The sequence below is a fragment of the Cyprinus carpio genome, unplaced genomic scaffold (genome assembly GCF_018340385.1).
Source record: "Cyprinus carpio isolate SPL01 unplaced genomic scaffold, ASM1834038v1 S000006759, whole genome shotgun sequence".
In the NCBI taxonomy this organism is placed as follows: domain Eukaryota; kingdom Metazoa; phylum Chordata; class Actinopteri; order Cypriniformes; family Cyprinidae; genus Cyprinus; species Cyprinus carpio.
Window position 1 is genome coordinate 1681651 of NW_024879356.1, and position 21973 is coordinate 1703623.

At 36.8% G+C, this 21973-nt stretch overlaps 1 pseudogene; it reads left to right on the top strand.

Moving 5' to 3' along the window:
• Positions 1-5032: 5032 nt before the first annotated feature.
• The window catches only part of LOC109079036, a 49754-nt pseudogene continuing 32813 nt past the window's right edge, over positions 5033-21973 (top strand).

Consider the following 21973-nt stretch of genomic DNA (forward strand, 5'->3'; position numbering starts at 1 on the left):
TAAACCGAGGAGTCTTTGTTAGTATCACACATTTCTCTCTTTGTTTGCCTGGAATAAAATGTAATTGATAAACAACAGCCATTTTTGAATGGAGAAACCATTTTTTTAATTCATTATTTTATATTGCTTAATTTTATTCAAAATGAATAATCTAAGGATTAAACTTTTTATTGAAATAATAATAAAATATATATATAAATAAAGAAATGTTTTTTTCTACACAGTTTAATTGATTGATACAGAAGCAAATTTAATGTTCATCCTTGCTCGACTCTTCCTGTGACTTGTGTTGCAGAGAAAGATTGCCAACAGTAAAAGTGACGTGCATTGAAACCGTCTTCGCTTGAAATGTCATCTCTCAGTATTTGAGATGAGATGGGGTGTGATATGACATTGGGCAGCTCTCTTGCCCTCAGAGACCGAACTACAGGAGTTTCTGCTTGTGCTCTCTCTCTCTCTCTCTCTCTCTCTCTCTCTCTCTCTCTGCGGTCCATTTTTTCTTCTTCCTGTTCGCTCATATTGACATTCTTTAGATTATCTCTCTCTGTCATCCCAGTATGTGTTTATTAGCCTTTAGAGTGTTGTTTACATAAAGATTTGCTGCTTGTATTATGTAATATAATTAGATTTTCAACTTCTGCTTTGGTCTGTCCTCATCTGATTTAGGACACCTAACATAACAGCAAAATCAGCTGCTTCCTTTTTAATTTCTTCTTTTGAAGTCATTAATTTTGAGCCCAGATATTTTCTGTTGGAAAATAAGGAAAATGTTTGTCTAAGTTGTGTTGGTAATTTGCCCTCTGTCTCAGCGAGCGAGGTGTCCTGCTGATATCACAAATCCTGTAAAATATTGTGTTGTAGTCCAAACGAGTCATTCGTTGTAGTTTTTGAAAAAAGTGATTTCTGTTAAATAAAATATCTGCTTTTGAATTGGACTTTGAGCTTTGTAACTTTGCAGATCTTTTTTATGCTCAAACAGCAACATTACAGACTAACTAAAGTTGAAAAAGTGAAAAAGCATAATAGCACCCCTTTAATATAACCCGTTGACCTCTCTAGTACTTTACTAGGTTTTAATTATCTGAACATTTAAAGGGGGCCGTATTGTATCCCAATTTTAGCATTTCAATTTTTTTTTTGAAGTCTTTAAAATCTGCTTACAATGTTAGTCAAGGTTCCTTGCACCAAAAACATCATAATTGAGGTTTAGATGACACTTCTGATTCTCACTCTATATCTTAGAATTGAACAGTTTTTACTACTGTACATTTTATACTTTTATACGTAAGTGACCAGTGTTGTTCATCAGAGAAGGACTAGTTGCTAAATACTGAATAGGGAGTATATTTAAATGGGATAATGGAAGATTATGCTGATGATAGTGTGTTACATGACTGCTAAAGTAGTCTAAAACCTGAAAAAAGGTTGAATTAAGCAATCACATTCAAATATCCATTAATATGGTATTCTAATATAATGTGCATCCCTACTATTATTTCAAAAAAGCAAAAAAAGTATTGTTTTTCCATGATATGACTCTGGTAGAGCAGAAGCAGCCTGCTCGTGTCTTACAAGTGACTGGTTCTTGTTTCTCTTTATGGTGATTGATAGGCAGGAGGCTGTTTGCACATCAGTGAGCCTGACTGTCAAGAACAGAGCTGGGCTATTAGTATGCTAATTGCGCTCGGGCAGAGATGAATGCTGACCTCGCGGTCTAAAGGGTCATTCTCGTATGTAGACGTTGCAGATGGATGCAGGCTGAAGTTGTTGACTCAGTCCTATCTTAACTGTCTGAACTGTCGGTTTGCTACATAGAAATGTTTAGTCATACGCAGTGTGTGCCGAGCAGAATAGCCTGTTTGCATTCTCCACTATTGTTTTGTACTGATGACAGCCTTTTTTCTTTATAGCCTGTTGGTGAAGGCAAGCATCACTATTGTTATTGCTTATAAACAGGGATTTCAACAAGACATTTCGGGGCGTATAGCATAGCACAAGCAATTCCAAAATAGTGTTTTTGATTCCCAGGGAATGCATAAACTGATAAACTATATCTCGAATGAAGCCGCTTTTCATTATAGCATATCAAATGTAAATGTAAAAGCATTCAGAACATCTTGCCAACCACATAGCAATGCAAATCACTCACAGTCTTTTTTGCAAAAAAATTTTGTCCTGTTTTCAGCAAACGCCACTTTCAGGGAAGATAAATGCTTTAAAATGCTTTGTGTGGTGTGAATTGGGAGGTGTCAGCAGTCCCATGTGTTTTCAGTTATTCAGGGTGTGATCGTCAGTTCGGGTCACCACAAGCTTGACCGAAATTCTACACTGACATGTTTTATTATGCTTTTCCTCCACTTCGAAATAAAGCTATGAGCTCATAAGATTGTCCTTGTCAAACTGTCTGATGATTTGCATGAAGGCTGTAATAACCTGTCGTCGCACCCTGCTGGTAGGATTTTACCATTCTTTAAAGGACATGGGCATTTCCGAGCAATGTGAATAGTTTTTTTTGGCACTGCAACTGATAGGATCTTTCAGTGCATAAAGCACAGTGTTTATCAAATGTGCAGTTTCCATCGCTAGAAAAGCGTAATAGAATAAAATAAACATTACCTGTATTAAAATTAAATAAAATTTTACTTTAAAACAAATTTAAAACATTTTAATTTAGTTTAATTTCATTCAATAACTAAAACTGCAATAAAAGTTAATAAAAGCTATATACAAGAAAACGGAATTTTATTTTAGCTTTAGTACAGCTTCAGCTTTAGTGAAACTTGGTGTACTAAAGTAAATGTTACGAAGAAAAATGAATAAAGACTGTATAGCAAAAATGACAAACACAACAAAATTACTATGACATAAAACTAAACTACAAATAAAATGTAAATGGAAAATAGAAACATAAGACAAATTCAAAATACTAATGAAGACTATTATAGTATCTGAGTGATACTACAGTAAAACTGGCCTAAACTAGAGTTTAACCACCACCGAGGGACCCAGCCTCCCTGAATGGATCAGCTATCGTCAATGTTTTTGGGAAGGTTTCAAATTCCACCTCTTCTATTTCTCCAGTTGCTCCGCACATGTTTTTCCATGTGCCGAGAGCGGTGACAATTGACATATTTATGTTCCTCAGCGGACGAGCGTGATGATATCAGCCTGGATGGAAGGTTTGACTCGGCTGCGGAATTCCAGAAATTCAACTGGATAAGAGATGAAAGACCGCATCCTGTCCAATAACTGATTTATGAGCTCCACGGCACAGTCCAGGGCTTCAGACTGTGCGCTCGTCCCTCTGCACGCATGATGATAAAGCTGGGATGAGTTTTCTCCAGCATGGTTTAGAGTTCTTAGGTCAAAGGTGGGACGGCGGGGGGCAAACAGTCAGCCGTAGCGCTCATATGTCTCCTTTTCATCATCAAACCCTCTTACCGGGCTTCAAAGACATTCTTGTGTGAAGCCAAAGAGTGTGTCCTGTCTTCCTGTGTCTGTGCACGCTAGATAATTGAACTATATGAAGTCTAGTACAATCTGGCATGCTAAACTGATAGTTTTGGCTATAAAATCTCATTTCTTTGGGATTTATTAAGAAATTGAGTGATTTATTGAACATTTAATTTATTTTGTTTTGTTTTTTGTTTTGCTTTACTTAGCAATTGCCCATAACTCTGGCAAATTCACTATAATGGGAGTTGATTATTTTAGTTGGTGCACACGCTGAAGCTGACAGGAAATGGCCCTTTGTGTTTTGAGGAAACACACGGTGACTCTCCTGACACTCATTGTTCTGGTTGCCATGGCATTTGTTCTCTTGATGTTTGAAGTCACACCTTATGCACACACATTCACATTTCAGGGATTAGAAGCCTAAAATGTCTTCCCTTATCTGTGTTTTGTGTAATTATCATGCTCAGAAATGAGCTTTTGTTTCCTTTTGTTTTCCTCCAATACAATGCTCATTGGTGGCTTTTAGACATTAAGCACTTGTTCTCTGAAGCAGCTATTGAAGCAACACAGATTGGGAAAAGTGCTATAAATATAACAATGCAAAATCTTGAATTTACCCCTTTTTCCTTATTGAAGGTTCTTGGTCTTATTTTTTCAGTTTATTTATCAGTGCATATTATTCTAAAACAAAACATATCTAAATATATAGATTGAACAATTGGAACATTTAAGGATCATCATATTATAGGCATCATATTATAGGAATTAGATACATTGCTACTGCTGTTTTATGTAGTTTATCTCTTTTTCATTATGTTTTAGGTACATTGGCTTGTATGGCTTTATTATAATGCAATAGTAATTAACTACATTTTGAATTGTTCTTGTCATCTTACTGGCAAAATTGTCTGATCACTTTATCAAAAATAAAAACACATATATAAGTGCTGACAATTTTAATACTTATGATTAGGGGTTCAGTATTATATTTAGCGCTGCTAAATATGTTGAAAGTGGTCTGTGTTGTTTGTCTGTAGTTTGATGTCAGTGTTGCCTCATCATGACCCTGAAGGTCTAGAAATCTCGTATGTGTGGCACGCAAGCAGGCGTATGGTCATGTGTGTCCGGAAACAGCACTGTACAGTATAGTGTGAATGAGTTGTGTATCTGTAGTGTGCTATAAAACACTCTTGATGCTCATATTGCTGTGGTATAATCAGACAATATCAGTGAATGCAGATACGCCTGCTCCTCTATTATTCACTCACAAAGGTTTCTTCAAGCATGTCTTCGCTGTTGTCCTAAGGCTGCTTTCCTCTCGTCCCAGATACATCCTGCTCGGCCAGCTCAAATATCAGCCTCCGCTGCAGGTTACGAGTTTAATGTTGCCACACAGAGCTGCTGGGTTTTTTCACACAACAGAGGTTGTACAGATGTAGCCTCCTGCTAGATTTAATCGTAAACTGCAGATGGGGAGAGATGAACTTTTGCGGCAGCCTTATGGTGAATCTGCATGATGTAGTTGCTCTTTAAAAGTGTATGTATTGGAAGGGGAATGTGTAATGAAATGGGAAAATAAATGTTATATTCTTTTTCTTCTTTCAGGACTTGGAGTTCCATGGCGTGATGCGTTTTTACTTCCAGGATCGAGTGGCGGGGAACTTTGCCACAAAGTGTATCCGAGTGTCCAGCACAGCGACCACGCAGGATGTGATCGAGACACTGGCGGAAAAGTTCAGACCGGATATGAGGATGCTGTCTTCTCCAAAATACTCCCTCTATGAGGTCCACGTCAGTGGCGGTGAGGTTCAGGAACACAAATATCATCAAAATGCCATTTTGTGACTTTTTACTGTTTTTTTTTTTTTTTTTTTTTTTTGTAAGTTTGGGGTTGGTAAGATTTTTAAAATATTTATTTTTGAAAGAAGTCTGATGTTCACCAAGGCTACCTTTATTTGATCAAAAATACAGTAAAAACGGTAATATTGTGAAGTATTTAAATTTATTTTTTTATTTCATTACATTTTAAAATGTAATTTACTCCTGTAATCATTACTTCAGTCTTCAGTCCTACATGATCCTTCAGAAATCTTATTTATATGCTTATTTGCGGCTCAAAATTGTTTTCTTATTATTAGTGTTAAAAACATTAATATGTTTACCATGATGATTTTCTTTGTAACATTTTATGTCCTTACTGTTATTTTTGTGCTCCCTTGCTGAATAAAAGTATTAATTGTCACATTGTTGCATTAGGGAAAAGTCAAAATGCAGTTCATAATGCAACATTGCATATAGCTGCGTACTTCCAGAGTATGTTTCTGACCCTAATGTTTTAGTTTATCTGGTTGCATTTGCTGCCACATTTAATATTTGCTCTTACTTTAATTCTAGAAAACATTCTGTCTTTTGCATAAACAATGTCAGGAAGGCCTCTTTTTTGCTTGTTTTTAGTAAGTGAGAGCTTTATTAAGGTTTAGACTGTTCAGTATATTATCAGTTGTTCACCTGATAAAACACTGAAAATGTGACTTTCTACAAATTTTCAGTGGACAAAAATATCTGTAGTTTGTGTAAAAAAAAAAAAAAAAAAAAAAAAAAAAGTCATATTACAACATTGACATTAAATTTCTGTAAAAGTTTGTAAACCCTTTCTCTGAGTAAATGTCATTTTTGAGTAAATGTCATATTTAATTAAATGCAGTAATTTGGAAAAGAATGGGTTTTTGAAATTCCTTGTGGTGTTTTTTTTCTTCTCTTTTTTCTCATAAATGATACTCATCTGGATTGTAGCCTTATTTTGGTTTCAGTCCACTCTGATTCAAGTTCATAGAGAGGTGATTTTCTGACTGGCATAATCTTTCTCTGTGACAGAAGAGAGGAAACTAGACTTGGACGAGAAACCGCTGGTCGTACAGCTGAACTGGAACAAAGACGACAGAGAGGGCCGCTTCGTGCTCAAGAACGAGAACGACATCATGCCCAAGGTGAGGAAAACGTGGATGCAGACCAAAAGTTAGAAAACAAACCCGTCTTGCTTTCACAGAGCCTGGTTCTGTGGTTTGTTCTGCTTGAAAGCAGAAGCTATAGTTTTACGACGATTCACAGAGGGTGTCTGTGTTTGTTCCTGTTGGGTTTTCTGCTCTTGGTTATGTTGGAACAGCTTTTTTAGTCCCCTGCTGCTCAGACGGCCCCTGAAACCATCTTCTCCACAAGCCGACCCATTGCACGTCAGTTAAAAACCCTCTCAGGACATAAAAACACACAGGCATCAGCAGACACTTCATTTCCTCACTTAAGTGGAGCAGATCAATTTTTTTTTCTTTTCGTTTTACTCCGTCTGTCTCTCTCTCTCTCTCTCTCTCTCTCTCCCTCTTTCTCCACTTCAGTGTCTCTTAGTGTTGTGTGCAGCAAGGCTCCCCAAAGAGACATAAAATAAGAGCTAGGAGTGTCTGAGTCTGCAGGAATGTGAGTTTGGGTGTGTGGGTGGTAGATCCCAACAACTTTCTGCATTTTAGGCTGTTTGACTCTTTGTTTGATTGTTCTACCTTCTGAACCACGATATGTTTGAGTCATCAAAGTAAGCACTAGTGGCTTACTACTAAGGTGGATAAGTGTGACCATAAGTGTGCAAATTGTGATTAGGACGGATTGCTTTTTTCAACTGTGAACTGAAAACGTTCTAAAAGTCTGCTGCTTAGTTGCTTTCAGCTCAACCATTTGATGATGTGGAGTTGAAGTGATGTTGTGACATCTGTCTGGCCGCTCTCTTGTAGAGTAAATTGTTCAGCACGCTTGAATTTGAACTCTGCAATCCTTGCTTTGGCTCTCACTATTCACTCATAACGCAATATTTTGAAATCCTCTTGTAAATCTTTGGAGTGTTTCCTATGATGTATTGCAAAATCACAGCTGTGTTAAGAGCTCAGGTCAATAGAAACACATTGTTCCACATAATTTAGCTGTAAACTTTCACCCTTTAAAATTGTATGTGTTACTAATGCAATTAATAATTAAAAATAAATTAAATAAATATTCAATAACAATGTAGTAATCTTAAATGAAAATAATATTAACTATAATAATAATAATGATTCAGAGAATTATTAAAAATGTAAAAACATTTAAAATAATGTTGTAAACTATTAGTATTATAACAAGAATGAATAAAAACTATCATTTAAAATCATTTGCATAATTAAAAAAATTAAAAATAAGTTAATGCACATTTCAAATAAAACAATTAATTCATTTTTTTTTAAATAAAGCAAGTGATGCAGTTTCATTTTTAAACATTTTTTTCAAAATAAAGTTCCACTAAGCGAAAGACAAATAAACATTAAAGAAGATGCTAAGAATTCATTCTAATTTTTTAAACCGAGTTGTAGCCTACTCCGTTTGATATCCCACTGCAATTTTTCTCAACATCTTTTTCTTTATTTTTCCTCTTGATCTCTCCACCAGAGAACACTGACAAATGGCCCTGAGAAAGAGAAGGAGGGGGTGATCCAGAACTTCAAAAGAACACTGTCCAAGAAGGAGAAGAAGAAAGAGAAGAAGAGGGAGAAGGAGGCCTTTTCCAGAATTCCAGATGGAGACGATCACACACTGAACCGCGAGGATGGGTGAGGAGTATCAACTAATTGGGCTTGTATGATAGACATGCACATAAAGGCAATAGTCCTTTTAAAAGGGAAATCATATAAGAGCATCTTTAAAACTAAATCCATTCATTTTTTTTGTGTCTCTTGCCTTAATTATTCGTGAAAGGATTTTTTTGGTTTCTCTTTATGTAGAATTGACTTACTTTTGTTCCTCTTTCTGCTAGAGAGAACTCCAGATTGGCTGCTGAAGTATATAAAGACATGCCAGAGACCAGTTTCACAAGGACCATTTCTAACCCTGAGGTGGTGATGAAGAGGAGACGACAGCAGAAGCTGGAGAAGAGGATGCAAGAATTCCGCAGTGGAGACGGTCGACCGGACTCAGGTTTGTGTGCCTTAATACATCGACATAATCTACACTGACATACAACTGCCCAGATCTACATATGAACTCCTAAGTGATTATTTAGTAGGAGGCTTTGTTATCATTCCACATGCAAAGAGCCTAGCCAATCATAACAGAGAATATTTGCATATGGAATTCTTATGATCATATATGGAAACCAAATTACAAAAGTAGTTCATTCAGAACAGGACACAGACATGAGCATATTATAACTGTGCACATTTAATTTTGGTGCATTGTAAGAATTAAATCTATGGTCATTGAGCTTTTCTGGAAGATAAATAGACTAATTTTATTGCTCTATATGTGTGTCTAGAGACTGTTTGGTGCAAAAATAGCTTAGTATTTGTTTTTCATGTAAAATAGGCTATGATGTCAGCAGTTTGTCTCCATGGGGCAGTGAAAACTGTAATTATATAAAGAGAGCACTAAACCAGAGCCCTGGCAACTCCATTGCACTTGTTGGGACTTTCTGCCAATGAACCACCTACTTTCAAGTGGAAAACCATTCCAGACCTCAACATAAAACTTTATTTCTAAGCTCTGTTCACACTGACGCCTAAAATAGCCTCTCTGTCCTGGACAGACACGGATATTTAGATTTTCCAAGCTTATGTAATCAGGATAATAACGCATGTCTGTAGCCGAGGGTTTTTTAGAGAGGAGGATAATTATTGTGGTGAAAGTAGTAGAGGGTTTTAGTTACTCATCACATTCACCCCGTCCGGTAAGAGTTAAGCAGTGTGTGAACTGGTTAAAGAGGCTTAGTCGAGCACGCGGCTGGGTTTAGATCCCAGTGTTGGGGATGTTTGAGTTCTCACGCTGTGTGCTGCCATACTAATAAAGTCCTTCAACCTACATTGGACACAGCCAAAATTCAGAACATAGGATGTTGTTTTAAGAGGAATATTTTCTGTGCTAATGCTGGTACCCTAAATATTTATAATTCATTTACTAGGCCATCAATAAAGGCCTTGCCATTATATCAGCCTGCCTTCATTGGATCTGACACAAGGTAGCTGTGCATGGAGTTAATGGGCATGATTATCAGCCAGTTCTGATAAATTGGCCACTAATCTGCACTATTAGTTCTTAATTCTCTTCTATTATCAGCCAATTTTAGTAATCTTGAAAAGCCAGGTATCATCTGATTAATTAATGATTAAAGCTACACTATTAGTTTATTAGTTTCACACAATCTCTCTCTTTCAGGAGGGACTCTGAGGATCTACGCTGATAGTCTGAAGCCAAACATTCCCTACAAGACCATCCTGCTCTCAACTACTGATATGGCGGACTTTGCTGTGGCCGAGGCTCTGGAGAAATACGGACTGGAGAAGGAAAATCCCAGAGATTACTGCATTGCCCAGGTGGGGTTTAACACGGTGTGAGTTTTCAAATGCTTTCAGTGAGTTGTACTTTCCTATGATAAATGCAGCTCTGTCAGAAAGTGTTTTTAAAATCTGCAGGATGGATGAACTGATGAACATAGGGCATGTAAAATAATCATTAACAATGGACCTTTCAGTTCTGTGGAAATCTGTGTAAGTTTCTTCAGAACACCATGTGGGTGTGCTGTAGAGTTATAAAGCTGATTGAATGTCTCTGGCGTGTCCGGCTCTCTCCGTGGACCCCTCCTCCTCCTCTTGTGATCAAATCAGGCCTCTGCACGATCTGTCTTCCAGATTAAAGCCAGGAGCTGACATCTGCTTCACCTCTGCTGAGAGTAATTGAATTGTGCAGTTGTAAGGTGCCCCGCCTGCGCACGTTTAGCACTGCACTGAGAGATGTGGGGATGAGGAGGAAGTGTAGAGGAGGAGAGCAGGAAGTGCTTGAAGTGGCCGGTCTAATCTGCTGTCAGCGAATGGCAAACATCGCTGTTGCTCACCAGCTCTTTTCAGACGCCGTCTCAGCCAATCACACCGAGAGTTTCTGTGGCATTGTAATATCCTCTCCATCACTCTGGCCAATATTAATTACATACACAGCTCGTCCATAAAGCTGCTGTTAAATCATGGCACAGGGAGTGTGTACCTGTCACTAAAACAGGTGTCTAATGCCTGCCTGGAGTGCGCACTGTGAAATATTGGCATGCTCTGCCAAAGAAGTCAAGCTTTAGTTTGTTGGGTAAAAAAGTTGCATTTTTAAGACTCTGAAAGTGTGTGCATGTTTGCTTTGTGCAGGTGATTCATGTAAATGATAAACCAGTGAAGGAGGCCATACTAGACGACACAGATTGCCCTCTGCAGATCCTCAGAGACTGGACAAGCGATAAAGGTCAGCCACATGCCATTTCTTAAGCTAATTTTTGGACAAATTCTGGAGCTTTTTGGAACATGTTTCAAAAGTTTGGTGTTGATGTTTTTCAAAAGTTTTTCTGAGCTCAAAGACTACATTTATTTGATAAAAATACAGTAAAAACAGTAATATTGTGAAATATTGCGATTTAGAAGAACTGTTTTATATTTAAATCTAATTTATTCCTGTGATGCAAAGCTGAATTTTCAGCATCATTACTCCAGTCTTCAATGTCACACGATCCTTCAGAAATCATTCTAATATGCTGATTGGGTGCTCAAGAATATTTTTTTGTTATCAGTTTTGAAAATGTGTTCCCTAATATTTCTGTGGAAACAAGTCTTCTTTTCTTTTAGGATTCTTCTTCTTTAAAAAAAAAAAGAAAAAAAAAAGAAATATTTAATTAAATGCATCCTTGCTCAGAAGATTTTTTTTTTAAAGAATAAATCTTATTGATCCCAAACTTTTGAACTGTAGTTTAGATACATTTTATATTATTTATGCCTTATTTTTACATGCTTAAAGTATTTGAATAAGTATAAGACATGAGCCTCTCATTTACACCATGTTATACCGCCCCCTGTTGACTTTAATGTGCTACTATGTCAATTTCACAGAGGCCTTAGTATTCCAGCTGAAAAAGCGTCCTCCAGACTACGCACCAAGGAAAGGACGTAAACCCGACAACAGGATGGGGCCGCCTCACGGATCCATTCCTCCAGAGAAACTGCCCTACCTGGTTGAACTGAGCCCAGGTGACACACACAAACATATACTATAACAGGACATCCTCTTTCCAGGAACTTTAGAGCAGAAGCAGAGTCATTGAATGCTAGCAGAGCTGTTCCTGGATCAGTCGTGTTGATGTAAGCCTGCACTGGAGTTTCAGTTGCACTGATGTGACAGCTGTGAAGAGCGGCCCACTGATTGCCCGCTGACATTCACACATGAGTAGAGCTATGGCCAACAGATGAGTTCAGTATCTGGACCACTGTAGAGTCAACTAGTGAGATCCCTTAAATATACCTTAGTTTCACTCAAGTTGTTTTTTTTAGACTTGAAAATTCACATCATCTAGATCTGACCCTCACTAACGCTGTCTCTCAGTCTAACTGCTTCTTGCATACTGTTCCTCCCCCTGCTACGGCCACAACTAACCCTGTCACTGCATTTATAACCAATGCTTTTTAACCGCAAAGAGTTGAGCAGGAACTCTCCTGATGTGTAATGACACTGTATCTATACTAGAGGCAACCAACGTCGCATTGCATAGACAAAAAAGGCTGTCTACAATGAAAGCTCACTTCAAAAGTTCACTAACCAATCAATGATAACTTCAGGAACAATTCATTGGGTGACTTTTATTTTATTTACAACAAAAAACAATTGTACTTTGCATGAGATATTTTATAATATAAAAACATTTAAGTAATTTCTACGAACTTTATCTGTATTATATTGTTGTTATATTAAATGACTGTATATTATTTTGTTTAATAATAAGCAATTTATTTTGTTTAAATATTATTTTATGGTATATTATTTGATATTATTAATTTTGACTTTTCTATTTAATAATATACTATGTACTATGTATTTATTCAGTTTTATGTATTACATAATAAATACTATGATATTATAATATATTTTAATATTAATAAAACTTATAATAATTTCTTTATTTAATATTATACTTTATACCAAATTGTTTGTTTAATATACTATTATACTATTTTTATTATACTAAATATACTTTATATATTTATATATATTATGTATTTATGTATGTAAACAAGTCTTATGTTTTATATTACAGTATATTACATTATTTTTAAATGATTATATACTCAGTTAACGTTATTTTATATCATTTATTATTTTTTTTTTATTTTATATTACATTGTATTGTTTTAGAATATATAGAGAGGAAAGAAAAATACTTAATAAAATACTCATAAAGTACTTTTATATTATTTTTTTTTTTAGTATTTTTTTTAAAATAAATACACAAGTCATACCAAATCAAATTATTGATTTACACTTTCACGAAAAAAAAAAGAAACTGCACAATCCTTAGCCAAATTGCTTCTAGTGTAGACTGTTTGTTGATTATAATGGGAGAATTATGGTTTTGTCATATTGTGACGTGCTGTTGTCCGATGTAGATATGGTGTAGTATTGGTCGTGAGGGTTCTCTGGGCCTTGGAAATTGAGATTTGATTGACATATTCACTCCTCTCTGGAGTGTGTGTCAGCTGACAGACTGACCACTTGCTTACGGCGCTTTTTTCTCTTTCTTGCTGCGTTTGGTACTCTTTGGCTTTTCCTCTCTCTGTATCACTCTCGCTTTCTCTCTCTCTCTCTCTCTCTCTCTCTGGCGTTTTGTTGGCGTGTGTCGGTGTGTGTCCCGCCGTTCTGTCTGCTCCTGGCTCCTGTGCATGTGTCCCATCCTAGGGCGAGGGAGTCACTATGCCTACTACTACCGTCATCATGAAGGTAACACAAACCAGCCTGCACATCCCACCCTCCCCCAGCTCTACTCTCTCTCTCTCTCACACGCTCCGAAAGAGAAGCTATTAAACACTTCTGCAAAATGAAAACTCACTGACCTACTTGGTGTTTTTGTGCCCTAAAAGTAATGTGTGCAGTTATGTGGTCAAATTGTTGGCACAAGAGGAGATGGATGTGGTACTTTCTGGTAAAGCATATAGTTTTATAGCACCTTAGGGCCTTTCGCACCGCTTCAGTTCCAGAACTAAATGTACGGTACTAAAGTACTGGGACGATTTTGCGCGAACTAGTTCCCAGTACCATTTAAAGGGTTGCATGCGCACCGATAGTGTGTACTAGGACATGACGTAAGCCGGTCGACAGCGATGTCATTTGTGCATGGTATTCAACAATGAAAGCAAAGAAGAACAACTTTAACAACAGGAGGAGGGAGGACTCTGTGATCGGAGCTGTGTTTTTTTGTTGTCTCGTGGGTTTCACAATAATGGACATGGAATGTTGACGTATACGTAAAGCGATTGAAAAAATGGAAAGCAGGACTAAGAATCTCCAACAACAACTGGCAGTGCTATATTTGCTACAAGTGCCTGCACTTCAGTCTCCATATATTTATCGCTGTTTGTCATACTTGGTAAATAAGTTGATACAATGTTTACAGTATGTTACACAGTGTTTTAAATCATGGCGGATGAGGGCGTTTTCGTAGCATCTGGCCAATCAATGTCTACTTACATCACGGGTAGTACCAGTTGTGCTGGTTAGACCCTGCTCTGGAGTAGGAGCTAATTTGGTTCTTGAAAAAGCCAGTCCGGTGCTAAAATTGCACCCAGTTCCTGTGGTGCGAAAACGCCCAAAAGTGGGTAGTTCCACAATTAGTTCTGGTACTATGAAAAGGTTCCTGCGGTGCGAAGGGCCCTATTGTTCCTTGTATTGGTACAAAGTTCCCAGCATTCCCCACTTAGACTCTTACGTAAGTGTAAATATCATAGGGTATTATTTACAGTGTATTCATGGTAAGAGATCCTTGCCTAAAAGTCTGTATTTTTGATTTAACAAAGTGTCATAAAATAACTATAAAGTCGCCTAGGCTGTCGACTGGAAAATATACTTTTCCCAAAATATATACAAACGGTGCTCTAACATCAGTATTATGAAGATATTTTGACACAATGTCATATTTTAAGCCCTATTCCCTTCTTTTACTGTCTGTGCTTTGCATTTTGCTTACAACTCCTAATTGCCAATCATCTCACTAATCTAAGAATTTTAATACAAACCTAACCATCCCATCATCATTTACAACCCAGGATTTCCTATTAAAGTTCATTGTTTCTCAGCAAGTTCTAAGAATTCTGATCAAATTCCAATTTCGGATAGCAGAAGTGTCTATGTTTTTGCTCAGTGTTCATGGAAGGTATTTGATGATTATTAGTAAGGATATGTCACGAGGGATGACTAGACATTTAATGACCAACTAGTTGATTAGTGAGGTCAGTATTTATATACAATACCATTCTAAAGTTTGGGGTCAGTAAGATTTTTTTTAATGTTTTTGAAAAGTCTCTTATGCTTAGCAAGGCTACATTTATTTGATCAAAAGTACAATAAACAGTAATATTGTGAAATTTTACCTTTTTTTTATTATTATTATTTACATATTTTCTAAAATGCAGTTAATTCCTCTGATGGAAAAGCTGAATTTTCAGCATCATTACTCCAGTCTTTAGTGTCACGTGATGCTTCAGAAAACATTCTTATATGTTGATTTGCTGCATAGGAAACATTTCTTATTATTAAGAATGTGAAAAAATGATAAATGTCTGTAATAAATGATAAATGTTGATACATTTTTCTGGTTTCTTTGATTAATAGAAAGTTCAGGAGAATAACATTTACTTCTTTAATTCTTTTGTTACATTATAACTGTCCCTTTTTTATCATTTTAATGCGTTCTTGCTGAATAGAAGTATTACTTTCTCACTGAGTTTTGAACGGTGGTGTATTTTTAGTGTCAGTGCTTTAATTAGCATACTGTACAACCCTGGAAAACCCTCTCGGAGGAGTTGCGTCTTTAAGTTCAGGATGGAAAACAGCCTAATTGCACAGTAGTTTAGTTAGCCCATTGACTAGACGAATTTAGAAACATAGTTTTACATATTCTTAATTACATGGCCCAAAGCACAGAAGTGACACTAATGAGTTGTGCAAGAATGCTTGTGTTTTGAATCGAGTGTGAGTGAAATGCAGACAAACGCAAACGTGTGTGTCTCACTGCTCTGTGGCTGCTCTGCAGATGGCTCAGACTCCAGGGATAAACCCAAACTTTACAGACTTCAGCACAGCGTCACTGAGGTCGGATCTGAACGAAGTGAAGATGGAAACATTCAAGTAAGATGACATTTTCAGCGAAGTAGTGAAGAAGAGTGAATGGTGAAAATACGTTTAAAAACACATCCCTGATTTTGTCGCACCGCAGCTGTTTGGGCCTGGGATTCTGCCTCACCACTGTGACCTGATGCATGCGGAAGGGCTTGTGACCGTGACCCCTGTCAGTTTGGACGCTGAGACGTTCGTGGATGGACAGCGGATCTCCGACACTACGGTTCTGCGCAGCGGCGTGACGCTCCAGTTCGGAGCCACTCACGTCTTCAAATTCGTAGACCCCAGCTATGACCACAGCATGTCCAAGAGAGACCCAGGGCCCATGATGAAGGGCAGACACAAATCAGGGTGAGTCATATTAATTTTTTACCCAAAAAGAGCTGAAAAGCAAATATAACCTGATACGAATCACATTGAGTGTGTCCAGAAAGATTTGAACTCATACAATTGTCTGATCCCTTACTGACCAGCTGTGGCAGCGTAGCACAATGAGCCATCTGTTGTACTGTGTAACATTAGACACAGTGATGGGGAAGCTTCTTTGAAAACTATAGCTTGCCAAGCTACTTAAAAAAAAAAAAAAAAAAAAAAAGTCATTAGCTGTATTTAAAGCTACTAACAAAAAGTAGCTAAGTACATTGAAGATATTTAATATCTTTATAAAAGGATCTTAGCTTGGATGACAGCATGAGAATGAATAGGTGAATTGATACTAAATGCAACTAACACAACTATGAAACACTTTAGTTTCTATATCAGAGTCAAAAACATGTTGAACAGCCACCTTTAACTATAAAAATAATGTATAAACCAACTCTGACTTCTGCAGATCATGGAATGGATCGTGAATCATTCTTTTAAATCACTTGATTCAGATGAATCATTTGTATGATGCCATTCACCTAAATTAATCTAACTTTTCAGTGCTACATTTAAGGACAGTTTAGGAGAGCCTGTTTATTGTGTCATATTTTTTTCAGGATTTTGTGATTTAATAGAAAGTTTTTTTGAAGTTTTAATTCAGGCTTTAAGAGCTCTAGTGATATGCAGGTTCTTTACAGACACAGTTTACACATGTCACAGGAACAGAGCAGATAATTAATTAAGTTTTGACCCCAGTATCTGGGTGAAAATAGTAATCTTAAAGGTACAGTAGCAAAAACCGATGGTTTAGTTCCAAGAGATGGAGTGACACTTGAAAGTGATTATGAAATAACGTAATAATGCCTCTTTTGTGGTGCAAGAAAGGTTTAATAACATTATAAGTTGATGTCAAAATTCTTCAAAAGTGGAGAAAACACACAGTTGCTTATGAGGTGTTCTGTACTTGTGGAGCCATTAGATGGCAGTATTTCAATGTCTAAGTGTCTTGCTTGCGTGTTCTGGTTTGTTTGTTCTCACTTTATGATGCATGTGTGTTTAACTCTGGTGTCTCTCTGAACGACCAGTGCGAGTTGTGTTATGGGATGCTCTGCTGCCATGGCAACAGGAGTTTTTCAGGTTTTGCATGTGGATTTTCTCTGCAGTGACCGTCCTGTCAGATTTCTAGTGTTAAATGCAGCCTTTACTGTGAGAACTGTTGGAAAAGAGGCTGGGAGAGTGACCCGGAGAGGGTGAGTGGAAGGTTATGTTGGCCACAGGCGCTGAGAGACTCTATAATCTGATCAGTGTGGGTTGGAGAGGGGTGTGTCCCAGTGTCATTTCAGAGAGAAACAGTGTGTTTGAGACAGGGCGGAGTGTAGTGACGTTCCCACCAACACACACACACTCTTCACTGTACTCCGCTGTTAAACATATCAGACAGGAGCAAGAGGAGTGTAGAGCTGTCCTGGTGAGTTCATCCACATTTTACACGTGTTTCATGGAGCATAAACGCTTCACTTGAGTTATCAGGTGACTATGAAGATTTGTTGTGCTTGTTTGTTATAAAGCAAAACTATTAACAGTGCCGTGTTTTTGTTTATCTAATCATAAAATGCTAATTAAAACATTGTTTTAACGTTAATTAAACATGTAGGTTTGTTCAGAAACCTGTGTTTTTAAGTAATATTGGTTGATGTGTGTGTGTGTGTGTGTGTGTGTGTGTGTGTGTGTGTGTGTGTGTGTGTGTGTGTGTGTGTGTGTGTGTATACAAATGCATACACACACATTCACATACACTACCATTCAAAAGTTTGGGGTCAACAAGATTTTTTTAAAGCATGATACTGTTCATAAGAACAGCATTTATTTAAAAAAGAGATCTTTTGTAACATACATTTCTTTACTGTCATTTCTGATCAAATAGATACATTTTTGCTAAATAAAAGTATTAATTTCTTTAAAAAAAAATCCCCAAATGATAATATAATATAATATAATGTAACATAATATATATGGATTCATAAGTTTATTGTTTGTGTGAAAAGTGGGGAAAAACAGCATAGCCTCAGGATATGGAGGAAAAAATGTTTCTACAGTACATTGATTGCATTCATTTTAATGCGTTGAACAGTCAACATTAATTGTATAATACACTAATTTTCCCAGCCCTCCTCATTAGTAATAGTTTATTCTTATTGTTATTATGACTTTGTTAGAACATGTGAACTTTCTCCTGTTTAGCTTCTTTATAAAGCTTTTCTAGAATTTAATTCCTGTTTCTTGTTTTGGGTTTCTGAGTTTTTTTAACACAACTTTTAATGCAAAGTAATCCCATGTGCATCCTATTGACATGCATGTGAATATGCAGTAATTAAATCTGCGTTCATTTCAGGTCATTCGTCCATAATGTCTAGGTTCAGTTAGGTTCATTTCCTGCATTGATTTGATGTGAAAACGTCTCCTTGTTGAAAGTGTTTGTGGCGGTAAGCTAATCTGAGTCTCTAATCTGGTGTCCTGATGTTCTGCTGGATAACAGCACTGCACATAGACGCTTGCTGATGGCTCAGTCCTTGTAATATCTGATTTTACTGATTTGTGTTATGTGGAAGCATGTAGGCTGGATGGCATGTTTACTCATACTGCAGGTAAATGCAAAGAATAGTTCCATATGCGCTACTTTTCGACAGTTTGGGATGGGTAGAATTAAAAAAAAAATAGGTTTCTTGCTCTCATCAAGGCTGCATTTATTTGATAGAAAATAATGTAAAAACACAAATATTTAACCTTAACCCAAATTTAAAATGATTGTTTGCTATTTAAATCTATTTTTAAATGTCATTTATTCCTGTGATGGCAAAGCTGAAATTTTCAGGTATCATTCTGATCACTATCAGTGAGTAGGACAGCTGCATGATTTGCATGTAAGAGAGTGAAAATTCAGAGCAGGGCATGTTTTGAATTTAAGAAATTAAGTTGTTTGTGGTTGCCATTGTCACTTGTCGCATTAAAACACCACAATACAGGCTGTTTTTGTGGCTTAATAGAGTCAGAACTCTACATTTTGTAATGTTACTTGTACTGTTTGGAGTTACATAATGTAAAGCTGTTTTCACATTGTTGCCAAGCTTAATTTATTATCAGTATAATCATGTCTTTTGGTTTGAGTCCATCAAGTTCCCTTTAAAAGTACTGTACTTTTCATTTGTAAAGTATTCAATTCACTGGATTATCCAAAATGTATATTACAACATGGTTATTTAATATGTAAAGTGTTTCTAGCTGGAAATGTAATGAATGTCATGGAAATGACTCCCAAGCTGCAGTATAGATGATACCTGAATATACTACGTCTCTACATCTGAACCCAAAGAGCTGGAAACACAGTAGCCTTGTAATTTTGTAATTTACGGTAATTTTGTTCAAACACTGTGTGGCTGTATCTTTAGGCTGTGGGGTTCTGCTCATTCATTTAGACTGGTCAGAATGCCGGCGTGTTATTGATTGTCTTCGGTGCTCATAAACACACACAAATGTATCCGGGTGTTCATGAGGCTGTGGGCCGCTGCTTTTGTTTGACTTTCCATTCAGCTCAGGTTTTATGTAATTGTGTGTTTTAGAGCATACGCAGGTGGTAATATTGTGTGTGTCTGTTTGTTTGGCCACTGATCCTGTTTACTTCCTTGTCATCTGCTGAAATTATTAACTCCTCCCACCCCCTTTTTGTGTTTCTCTCTGTCTCAGAAGTGTGCCAGAGACGACCTTTGACCTTCACGGGGACGTTCATGGTGGCTCTGCTCTCCCTACAAGCAAGGTGCCACATCTGCCTGCTGCTTTCAGCTCTCTGTGCATGTTTTTGTGTGTTCTGTCTCTGATGGGATATTTGGTGGTTTCAGAGCTCAGGGAAGCTGGAGATGGAGCGCACAGGAAACAGTGAAAGAGGCCTGGTGAAACCCATGATTAGAGGAGAACAGCAGGACTTTAACAAACATGACGGAAGGTAAGAATTCTGTTGACACTGTGTGCTTCGTTTTTATAGTTGGGCCAAATTGACTTTTGAGGCCATCAAACATTTAAAATATTTAACTGCAATTAATTCTATGTAATTCAGAAAGAAAACAAGCTTATATGTGTATTTATTCAGTTTGATACAGGATTTTTGTTAAATGTCTCGACTTAAATGTCTTGACCTGTCAGCCTTTAGGGTTCTGATCATTTCTTCAGAATTACGCAAAACTGTGTGTTTGTATATAATAGTTAGCCTTGACATTCCATGTAAAATGTAATTTTTTTTTTTGGCTATATTGATTATTTAAATTATTTTGATTCATTATTTTGATTATTATTGTGCAAATATGAGTGTAGCATTATTAACACATTTTACGTTATTTAATTGCACAACACGTTTTATTATTATGTATTTTTCTAAGAATAGTGGGAAGAAAATAAAAGCAACCTGTTGGGTTGTGTTCATAATGTTCCAAAAGAAAGAGGAAATAATCAAATAATTATGTAAATGAATAATGCAAAGTAAAGCTGGGGCATTTTTTTTTAGAAAGTAGTAGTAATAATAATGATAATAAATTATTATTATTATTATTATTACTGTAAAAAAATGAATTACTTTAAATTAAAAATAAATTATTATTATTTTATTAAAACCTTTTATTTTTTACAATTTTTAAATAAAAAATAAAGTGAAATATTTATTCTTTTTTATTAAGTAAATGATCCTACCCTTATTTTTCACAAATCGTTATTATTGTAATCTTTTTATTTATTATCTTTTATTAGGATGATCTTGTAAATGCATAATTAAGAATTCTGTGGATTTTCCTCTGCAGACAGAGTAGAAAATGTGAAAACAAATTTTGTAGTTATTGACGCAGAAAGCAATGCCATGCTAGTTACATTCTCTGTTTAGTAACAGCAGGTTTTGTGCACGTCAGCTTGTCAGTCAGTGAGGGTCTCTATGGAGTCAGCGCTGGGTACAGGTTTCTATATGTAACCTAACACTCTTCCTCTGTCTGAACCTGAGACACCTGAGCCCGCCGCTCACCTGGCTTCAGTCTTGTCATCAATAATCCAGTGAAGATGAGAATGCTCATTCAAACACACACCGCACAGTTTGGCATCTGTGACAGGATGTTGTACGGCAGGACAGGAGCAGGGTCTCTAGAGCGGTGGGCGTCTGTAGACAGTGGTGTCAATCTGTCCTATCTCAACTGGTTCATCGAGCAACAATTCTTTCCCCGCAGGTCCCAGGATGGCCCAGAACTCATTCTGCCGGCCAGCATCGAGTTCAGGGAAAACTGTGAGTACCACATCCATGTGCAAAGCAAAACCAATTGATCTGTGCTGGTTTAATTTCAGCGATCTGATCTGAACTGGGTCATGTGAGTTGTCTGGTGTGTGGCAGCTTTTTAATGTTCTGTTTGTTTTCATGTTTTGTCATTGGTTTTTGCCGGGTGTTGCAGACACAACATAGTATTTCCACTTGACCTGGTTAATGCCTTCATGTAGTTTCTTTTACTGGCTCTGCTGATTATAAAGCAAAAAAGCCAGCTAATTATAGAAATCGCATGGTTTGCTGCCTCATAGATCAGTGGATGGGAATTATTGATGACTGCTAGAAAACTGGTTTTATCATTAAGTCAGTTCAAGATAAATTATATTGTAATTAACAAATTTTGTCTGTCCAAAATATCGGAAATCAGAAAAAAAAAAAATGTCGAAATGATAATAGAATATTTAGTTGTCCCACCATGCCATTAGGTGGCAGGAGTGAGTATTATGCCAGAAGCCAGCAGTTTCCTTTTGTGTAGATGCATGGATGGACTGAGCCTAGTACCGCTGGCATATCAAAACCCAGAGCAGATAATCACCCACTATATGTTTCATTCGCATTTGTACATTACAGTTTTCCTATTTAGCTCAAAGCATCACAAAATAAGAT